Here is a 10,576-nt window from a genome sequence, read left to right as displayed (position 1 = left end):
GCGCCCAGAAGAGCAAACGCCCGAGGATACCAAAGAGGCCCGACCGACAGTCCAAGGTACCTAAACACCACAAGACGACTCCCACGGCCCAGATCACTGCGAACACCTCCAAGGAACCGACTACCCAGGTTGATGGGTCAGGCCCTACTGCATTCATCTCGCAGCCTCCCACCGAAACCCGATTAACAGTTGTTCGGCCCCCGAAGAAACCTTCTACCTCAATGGTTCAGCTGCCAACGGCCCGAACTCATACTGAAGAGTATGTACTTGATGGCGCCGCTGGGACAGAAGGGGCTATACTCAGCTCGGACGTCCTTTCTCGGGTGGGTCAGAGCTTTTCTGGCTTTGGCGCCGACCACTGGGACCTCGTGCGCAAGGCCTCGGACTGCAACACTCTTTATGAGAAGAGTATCGAACTCTCCACCGTGGTAGCCTTCTCAACTCTATTTTAGAGTATTTATGTCTCAATTTACAATTCTGATTCGTTCTTTGTGTTTCAGGCCCTTGTTGTTTCAGCACAACTCAACTACAAGCTGACCAACGAGGTGCAAACGAGCTTATCTCTGGCTCAGAAGTCGAAGGATCTCGAGCTGAAGATGGCTGACGAGCTCAAAGACTCGAAGTCTGAACTTGAAAAATTGAAGACCCGTCTCAAGGAGCTTGAAAAGTCAAACGCTGAGCTCGAGAAGGCCAATGCCAAGCTCGAAGAGGAGAAGTCTGCCACCCTCGATTTCATGGAGAGCGAGAAGACCCGCCTCCTGAATGAGTCTAAGGAGCAGAGGGAGAAAGCGGTCGACCAGGCCATGTACAAGCTTTGGACCGACAATGCCGAGCTTGACACCAGCTTCCTGGGTCCTCTCGAAGCCACATATGTTGAGCGGTGGAATGCCCGCCTTTTGGCAAGTGTAGCTGCTCGAGAGGCGGCCCAGCAGGATAGTCATGCTATTCGTCCTGAAGGGTCTGGTGATGTTGATGCCGAGAAGGCCGAGGATACTCTTCTTCCTTAAATCCGATCTCGGAGAAATCAGTTATCGAGGCTGCATCCCCTTATTTCTGTAGTTATTTAAATTTGTGCCCACCGGGCTGACACAATTTCTTTAACTATTCTTTTATATGCTTTACATTTCTTGGCTCGAAATATTTTGCATATTCTATATTGATGAACTGGTTATGTTTATTTAATTCTTACAAACATAGTTTGGATTTAGGCTCGAAATTCGATGCATTCATGCATAGTTTATCCGAATTATCTGTTTCCAACCTCGTTATTTATCAAGGTCGGACATTACTTTAACCATGAACTGAAAAGTACTTATATGGCATGTAATATGAATGATTTGGTTAATCTTTTTTTTAGTTACTTTTCCTCATCCTCAGTATTTTGGCTCCGAGGTTAAGAGTTCGAAACTATATTTTTAAGATATTCCAGCCTCGACTTTGACTTATCTCGCAATAGGTTTAGGCTCCCATTTATCATCAATCGATAATTTGGCTGGTTTGTTCCAAACCTGTTGTGTTTGCACATCTGGTTAACTCCAAATATTTAGGTTTTTTTATGGTTCGGTTATATCCGAACTATCTAAGCTCGCATACTATCTAAGCTCGCGTATTTGGTCATGTCCAAATACTTTGTTTTTGATAATTCGGTTATATCCGAACTACCTAAGATCGCGTACTTGGTTATATCCAAATACTTTATATATTTTTTATTTTTTAAGCTGGTTATGTATACCAATGATGCCCCCTTAATATCCTATGAGTGTGACCATAGGTTATTAAATTAAGAGAGATTGCAAAAATAAAAATAAATTACATGTGAAACAAAGTAGACATTTTATTTGATGAAATTAAAAAACAAACTAACATAGATAGAAAATCATGGTTACAGGCAACACTTTTCCTATACTATTGATAATAAGGTCTAAGGTGTTCGCCATTCCATGCTCGTGGTATGATCCCATCTAATCTCGCAAGTTTGTATACGCCAGGGCGGATGACTGATTCTATCTGGTATGGTCCTTCCCAGTTTGGCCCGAGTACTCCTGTTGTTGGATCTCGGGTTGCTAAGAATACGCGTCTCAATACCAGATCTCCTACTCCAAACTTTCGACTTCGAACCCTTTTATTGAAATATCTTGTGGTTCGTTGCTGGTAAGCAGCATTTCTCAGCTGAGCCTCCTCCCTTTTTTCTTCGATCAAGTCTAGGGTTTCTTCGAGCTGAGTATGATTGGAACTTTGGTCGTAAATCTGAGTTCGAATCGTTGGAATTTCGACCTCAATGGGCAACATTGCCTCGCAGCCGTATGCTAGAGAAAATGGGGTATGTCCAGTTGATGTCCGAGCTGTAGTTCTATATCCCCAAAGGACTTGAGGTAATTCCTTAGGCCATCGTCCCTTTGCTTCTTCCAACTTTTTCTTCAAAGAACTTTTGAGAGTTTTATTAACGGCTTCGACCTGACCATTCGCCTGAGGGTGAGCCACTGACGAAAAGCTCTTTATTATACCATTCTTGTTACAAAAGTTGGTAAATAAGTCGCAATCAAACTGGGTTCCGTTGTCAGACACAATCTTTCTTGGCACTCCATATCGGCATACGATGTTCTTTACCACGAAATCTAGGATCTTCTTCGAAGTTATGGTCGCCAATGGTTCAGCCTCCGTCCATTTTGTGAAGTAATCAACCGCGACCACAGCATACTTTACTCCTCCTTTGCCAGTTGGGAGCGAGCCTATGAGGTCGATGCCCCATACCGCAAAAGGCCATGGGGATGTCAACATGGTCAGTTCGGAAGGTGGAGCTCGGGGTATCGTGGCGAATCTCTGGCATTTGTCGCACTTTTTCACGTACTCAAAAGAGTCCGTTTTAATGGTTGGCCAGAAATATCCTTGGCGTATAATCTTCTTGGATAGGCTATGCCCCCCGGTATGGTCTCCGCAGAACCCTTCATGAATTTCTTCAATAATCTTCTTTGCCTCGGGAGGAGTTACACATCTGAGCAATGGCATGGAATACCCTCTTCTGTATAGCCTCCCGTCCAGGACGGTGTAACGAGGAAGTTGATACATTAGTTTCCGAGCCTGATTTCGATCTTTTGGAAGAATTCCATTTTCGAGATACTCAACTATCGGGCTCATCCAGGTCGGCTCTGTCTCGATCATACACACATCTTCCTCGTCAGGCTCAGTAATGCTGGGTGCTGACAGGTGTTCTACGGGTACAACATTCAGCTCCTCATTTTCGGCGGAGGTGGTAAGCCGAGCTAAGGCATCTGCATTTGAGTTTTGTTCTCGGGGAACCTGTTCGATTGCATAAAACTCAAAAAACTCTAATGCGGACTTTGCCTTCTCCAGATAAGCTGCCATTTTTGTGCCACGAGCCTGGTATTCTCCCAAGATTTGATTAACCACGAGCTGGGAGTCGCTGTAGCAATGTATAGCTTTGGCCTTGAGCTCTTTTGCTATTCGTAGTCCCGCAAGTAAAGCCTCGTACTCAGCTTCATTATTAGATGCTTTAAAGCCGAACCTTAACGCAGAGTGAAATTTGCTCCCTGCAGGAGTGATCAGAATAACTCCTGCCCCCGCTCCATTTTCATTTGACGACCCGTCGACGTAAAGTTTCCACAGCTCGTGGGCCGTGGTTGTTACCTCGTCGTCGGCTATACCGGTGCACTCCACTATGAAATCCGCCAACGCTTGTGCCTTAATGGTCGTTCTCGGATGGTAGGTGATCTCGAACTGCCGAGCTCAACAGCCCACTTTAGGAGTCGACCAGACGCCTCTGGTTTAGACAAGACTTGCCTTAATGGTTGATCTGTTAGTACATGGATAGGATGTGCCTGAAAGTAAGGGCGGAGCTTGCGAGATGAGTGGATCAGACTGAGGGCGAGCTTCTCCATCAGTGGATATCTTGACTCTGCCCCCAGTAATCTTTTACTGATATAGTAGACGGGTTTCTGTATTTTCTCTTCTTCTCGAACGAGCACCGCGCTTATCGCGTGTTCGGTAGTTGAGAGGTATAGGAACAGTACTTCTCCCGTCTCAGGCTTCGATAGGATGGGCGGTTCGGCTAAGTGCTTTTTGAGCTCTTGAAAGGCTAGCTCGCACTCATCTGTCCATTCGAACTTCTTACTTCCTTTTAATAAGTTGAAGAATGGGAGACCGCGGTCCGTTGACTTCGAGATGAACCTGCTCAGAGCTGCCATCCTGCCAGTCAAGCTTTGAACATCTTTATACTTCCGAGGTGAAGGCATATCGATCAGGGCCTTTATTTTGTCGGGATTAGCCTCGATCCCACGAGAATTGACAATGAAACCCAGAAATTTTCCTGAAGACACCCCAAAAGTGCACTTCTGAGGATTCAACTTCATGTTGTACTTTCTGAGCACGCCAAAGCACTCTTCGAGGTCATCAACATGGTTCTTGTTAAGTTGAGACTTTACAAGCATGTCATCAACATAAACTTCCATGTTGTTCCCTATTTGCTCTGAGAACATCATGTTTACGAGCCGCTGGTACGTGGCTCCGGCATTCTTGAGTCCGAATGGCATGACATTGTAGTAGTAGAGCCCTTTATCTGTGATGAAGCTCGTATGCTCTTGGTCGGGGGCGTGCATGGGAATCTGGTTATATCCAGAATAGGCATCCATGAACGACATCAGACCATGTCCCGTCGTGGCGTCTACAAGATGGTCAATTCTCGGCAGGGGAAAACAGTCTTTTGGGCAGGCCTTGTTGAGGTCCGAGTAGTCAATGCACGTTCTCCACGTCCCATTGGGCTTCGGGACCAACACTGGATTGGCCACCCAGTCAGGGTAAAAAGCGTCCCTTATGAAATTATTTGCTTTCAGCCTGTCCACTTCCTCCTTTAGTGCTTTCTTTCTGTCTTCATCCAGCTGCCTTCGCTTTTGCTGCTTCGGGGGAAAGCTTTTGTCTATATTCAATGCGTGGCTCGCTACATTAGGGCTTATTCCCACCATGTCAGAGTGTGACCACGCGAAGACATCCTGGTTTTTCTTCAGAAAGCAAATTAATTGCTATTTTGATTCGTCTTGGAGGTGTTTCCCGACCTTCACCTTCTTTGAGGGATCAACTTCCTCGAGCTGAACCTCTTCGAGCTCTTCCAAAGGTTGGAGGCCAACCTTTTCCTCAATCCTCGGATCGATCTCCTCATCAATTTCTAAAACTGTCCCATCTTTATTTTGTATGACAACGAGTGCTTGAGCGCTCATTTGTTTCTTTCCCCTCAAGGAAATGCTGTAGCACTCCCTTCCTGCCAATTGATCTCCTTTCAATGTTCCGACCCCGCTCAGAGTTGGGAACTTAAGGGCTAGATGCCTTACAGATGAAACTGCCCCCAGCCCGACCAGGGCGGGTCTCCCGAGCAATACATTGTAGGCAGATGGTAACTCTACTACTACGAACTCCATCATCTTGGTCACCGAGACTGGATAGTCTCCCAAGGTCACAGGGAGTTCAATGGACCCCATACAGGCGGTTCCTTCTCCAGAAAAGCCGTACAAAGTGGTTGCACAGGCCTTCAGGTCGCGAAGGGAGAGTCCCATTTTCTCTAGTGTTGCTTTATAAAGAATGTTAACTGAGCTCCCATTGTCTATGAGAACTCGGCGCACTCTTTTGTTGGCGAGCTGCAGGGTGATGACAAGTGGATCATGATGAGGGAACTGGACATGGGAGGCATCTTCCTCGGTGAAGGTTATAGGCTGAGTTTCAACCCTTTGGCTTTTTGGTGCCCTTGGTTCGGGTTCATAAGGAGACTCGTCCCTTGTCTTCAGCTCATTCACATATCGCTTTTGAGCATTTCTACCCCCTCCTGCGAGATGAGGACCTCCCGAGATGGTTATTACGTCCTCTCCATCTATCGGCGAAGGCCTGTCTTCTTCCCGAGATCGGGAGTTATTATTCTGTGTTGCTGGAAGCGCGGCTACTCTCTGGCTGGCAGTAGTCTGTCCAGTATTCTGGTTTTTGACATACTGCCGGAAATAACCTCTCGAGATCAACCCTTCGATCTCGTCCTTCAGCTGTCGGCACTCATCAGTTGTGTGTCCGGTGTCCCTATGAAACCGGCAATACTTACTGGAATCCCTCTTGGACTTTTGATTCCTCATAGGGTCCGGACGCCTGAAGGGGACCTGGTTTTCATTAGCCAGGTAGATATTTTCCCGAGACTCGTTGAGCTCGGTGTGTACTTTATATACGGAGTAATACCTTTCTCCTTTCTTTTTCTTTCCCCCTTCAGCCTCGAGGTTATTTCCCTCGCTCTTTTTCCTCTTAGAGGGATTCTCTGAGGTAGGCTGTGAAGTTACTGGATCAGCCGAGGTTGAGGCAGAGTTAATGTTTATCGTTGTAGTTTCGGTTTGCGAGGTTGCTTTTAGCGTTGACCTCGCCTCCTCTACATTGACAAATCTCTGCGCCCGCTTGTTAAACTCGGTTATTGACCTCACCGGTTTCCCTTGCATGTCATCCCAAAGGGCACTTCCAGGCAACACACCAGCCCGGATAGCCATCAAATGCCCACTGTCGTCCACATCTCGTGCTCGGGCGACCTCTAGATTAAATCTTGTCAGGTAGCTTTTCAGTGTTTCACCCGGCTGTTGCCGGACGTTAGTCAAAGTTGACGCCTCTGGTCTGACTCCCATCATAGCCCGGAACTGCTTCTTGAAGTCTCTAGACAATTGATCCCACGAAGTTATCAAGTGTCTCTTGTACTTCTCGAACCAACTCTTGGCAGGTCCGGCCAGTGATGTCGGAAACAACATGCACCTGAGCTCGTAACCTACGTTACTGGCTCTCATAATAGTGTTGAATGTACTTAGGTGGCTACATGGGTCGGTTTTTCCTTCAAACGCTGGGACGTGAGGAATCTGGAATCCTTGAGGAAACTGAGTGTTAGAAATATTGGGAGCAAACGGCTCGAGCTCCTCATCAGAGTCCTCGTATCGACCACTCCCTCGTTCATTCTTCAAAAGCCTAAAGGCTTTTTCGAGCTGATCAATCCTTTCTTGGACTGGGTCCTTAGGTGGTGCCTGGAATCGATAGTCATTAATCGCGATCCCAGGCTCGCGTCTCCGTGAGGGATCTCTACGCCCATTCAGATGATTCCTTAGGTCCGGATTTGTCTGATCTCCTTTCCCCCTGCTCTGATTCAGATGATTTCGCAGGTCAGGATGACTCTTGTGATTTCCAGTATTTTTACGACCCCGGTCGTGTTTACTGACGGACCTAGTTTCTCCGGACTCATCACTGGTGAAACTCATTGATCGGTCATTTCGTGATGGATCCTTTCTACGTCGCCTTGTCTCCGCAGTGCGAGATCGGGACGTCTGACTTCTCTCAGATGGCGCGCCTCTCCGCTCCTGGAACGTCTCCCTGTTTCCTTGTCTTTCCCCTATACGCCCTTGATCTTGATCTCGAACAGGTTGAGCGTTTCTGCGGGGAGGTGAAGGATATCTTATGGGAGACGGAGGGAACCGTATAGGTGACGGTGGTTGTCGTCCTTGCCTCGGCCTTGAGGGTCCAGAATTTGCCCGAGATGGGCCAGTTTCATTCGGTACACTACCAGGAACCTGAGTCCGAGCCTCGGCAGGAGCTCGATTGTTCTCAGTTCCTGCAGGCACTTCCACAGGTGGATTAGGCGGGACCCGAGCTCGGGTACTCCTCTGAGGCCTAGAAGGAGCAGATGGCTCTGCTGGTGCTGGAGGTTGTGCCGGCCTCCTTGTGGCAACATTTTTTCGTGGACGTCCACGGGGCCTCCGGGAAGGAACGTGCATGTCCCTTGGAGGAGGGACTTGGTTTTCGCGCGGAGGCGGGGGCTGAGCCACCTGCGCCTCTGCGGCTATCCTGACCAACTCCTCGTTACGTTTGTTGGCTTCTGCCAACAACTGTTTCAGCTGCCGATTCTCCAATTCTACAATAGGGACATAACGTTCAGGATTATAGTACATGTCCTCATCCCTTGGTTGTGGAGGTGGTCCCCGGGAATCAGAGGACCCACTCCTTTCATCAGCGTCCGGGTTCTCCATTGGCTGTTTTCCAGGACGCCTTGGATAATTTTCTTCAGGAGTGTTTTGATTGTCTGCAGCCATGAATCTCTCAGGGATGGATGCTTGAGGCTCTCAATGAAAGCACCAAACTGTTGACGCCGTTTTTCGTCAACAGATAAAAGAAGAGAGCACGTAAACAATTGAAGACAATGGCCAATAGACACAAACGAATCAAACACACGGTTTTTTACGTGGTTCAGCAGTTAAATCTACCTAGTCCACGAGTCTCTGTTATTAACCTCAAGATTATCTCTGAACAATTCTTTAGCCTGAATTCTCCAGAGTTTTCTCTTAAGGATCAGAATTTCGGTCCTTTACAATGGTCCATGGCTTCTCTATTTATAGAGAAGGATGCAGAATACTATCCCACATATTTTGGGTAGTTACTCTTTTGTGAATAAAAATAAATGGCTTTAAATGCCAATAATCAGATATAAAAGGAAACGTCCCCCAAAGATCAGGGGGCGTATAACTGAATAAATAATATCCCACAATTCTTGGGGATTTACATCAATTAATGAGGGTTACATCTCATAGTTATAATACTTGTAGATATTCAAGGTGGTTATAACGTATCTTCAAGGCTCCAGCATTTCAGGTTTCATGTCATTGTGCGAGCCACTGACATCTCCCGAGCTAACGTTGCTTTCGAGATGGGATATCGAGCTCAAGACCCATGCTCCGTAGTTCCTGAAGATGAAGGTGTTCTCGGAGCTACCTTTCGAGATCGAAATCATTTCGAGATCACCGCATTTGAGATCATATATCATACTTTACAGGCTCGACTTACAATCCTAGATCACTCTAATCCTCACGAGACCATTTGCTGCGAACTCAGCTTTCGAGGTCATATTTACTATGGCTCGAAATCTGGGTATAACAAATCCAATCTCAAATGTGTAACATATAATATACACATTATTGGGTAATATTTGGGAGTTACAAATTTGTAACTGATTTTGTAACTCCAAAATATGTCACATTTAGGCACACACATGTGTCCAATTTTGTGACTCTCAATAATATGTTACAAGGTGTGACAAATCACATTTTGTCACATTATTTAATATAATATTATAGTATATGAAATAATATAACATTCCCCCACTAGATTAAATAATCACTTTTGTAACAATTATCTACTCAATCAAACATTATATTAAAATATAATATTTCCCCACTTGATTAAATAATCACTCTCTATAGAAACCTTTGCATTGGTGCATAAAGTAAAATGTCTTTCGACTTGAATTTTACCTGAGTGTAATTATCACAAAGTTTGTTGAAATTTTGGTTGCCGAAGCATTGAACCACTATCCCTTGATAACAAATCGGTGATAACACACACCTTTGTTATGTTCACTTGAGACCTCAATGTCTCGCTTTTGCACCGTTAATGGCCATGTGCACATTCCATTCATAGACTTTTCTTGAGAATGACTCCCAATTTTCATGAGGGGCGGCACCACCCGTAGGTCTATATAGGTAGAACTCTTACAGTATTTTGTTACCCTAATATACTTGTCTTCTCAAGACTAAGTTCTATTAAAAAACCTTTCAGTTTTAACCCTCATTTTGGTAACACACTAGTACTCATATCTCAGATGGGACAAAATTTGAGTACTACTACTATTTACTTGATTAACTTGTTATTACCTATTGAACCTAATACTAGTTTGGTGACTAGTATTAAGATACGTTACCATCAACCGTGAATCTCTTTAGGGAGTCTAAGTCCCATCCCTTGAGATGTAGAAATGATTCCATTTGAATCATTTCTTTTCTCATGTATGCATACTTTAAACACTCTCTTTATTTTATTCAAACTTTGTTGCTAGCCATAGTTTGATTAAAATAGTTACCTCTTTAAAATAGTAATTTGGACTATAGTCAACACCCCCACTATTTTATAGTTTAATATCCAAGATAAACATTTTCCTTGAATATTAATTCTAGAAACCTCTTTGTTTCTAAAATTCTCCTTTATGTTTTAAATTGATTCCTTCTTGAATCAAAATATTACAAACATTGACTTTAGACACCAAACATGTCTAGATTTGTCCGTTCTATACACATATAGCCAATGTGATTTAGAATATGGAATTACAAATCATCTATTTGATAAGATGACCAAATTAATCAATTGATTAACAACAAAATAAATTGATTAACTTTGGAGCATCATCCCCATATTTCTCACATAGTGATAATAAAATATCACTTTAAAATAGAAATCTCTTCATTTCTATTAAGTCATTTATCCTCCAAGATAAATCTAGACCTATGATTCTCAAAGTTTATCATGAGTCCTCTATGCCACATTATAAACTCTCAAGATAAAACCTCGATGTTTATCTTGATTTATTTACTTGCTAAAGCAATGCACACTTATTTGAAAATAACTTTCACTTGGTTGCTCTCTTTTATATATTTCACAAAATAAAATGTGAACACAAGTGTAATGTGAGAATTTCTCAAACAAATAATCACATTATGAAATAATAGGTCTACACACTTAC

This window comes from Humulus lupulus, chromosome X, assembly GCF_963169125.1.
Source record: "Humulus lupulus chromosome X, drHumLupu1.1, whole genome shotgun sequence".
In the NCBI taxonomy this organism is placed as follows: Eukaryota; Viridiplantae; Streptophyta; class Magnoliopsida; order Rosales; family Cannabaceae; genus Humulus; species Humulus lupulus.
Note: the sequence above shows the minus strand (reverse complement) of the source record.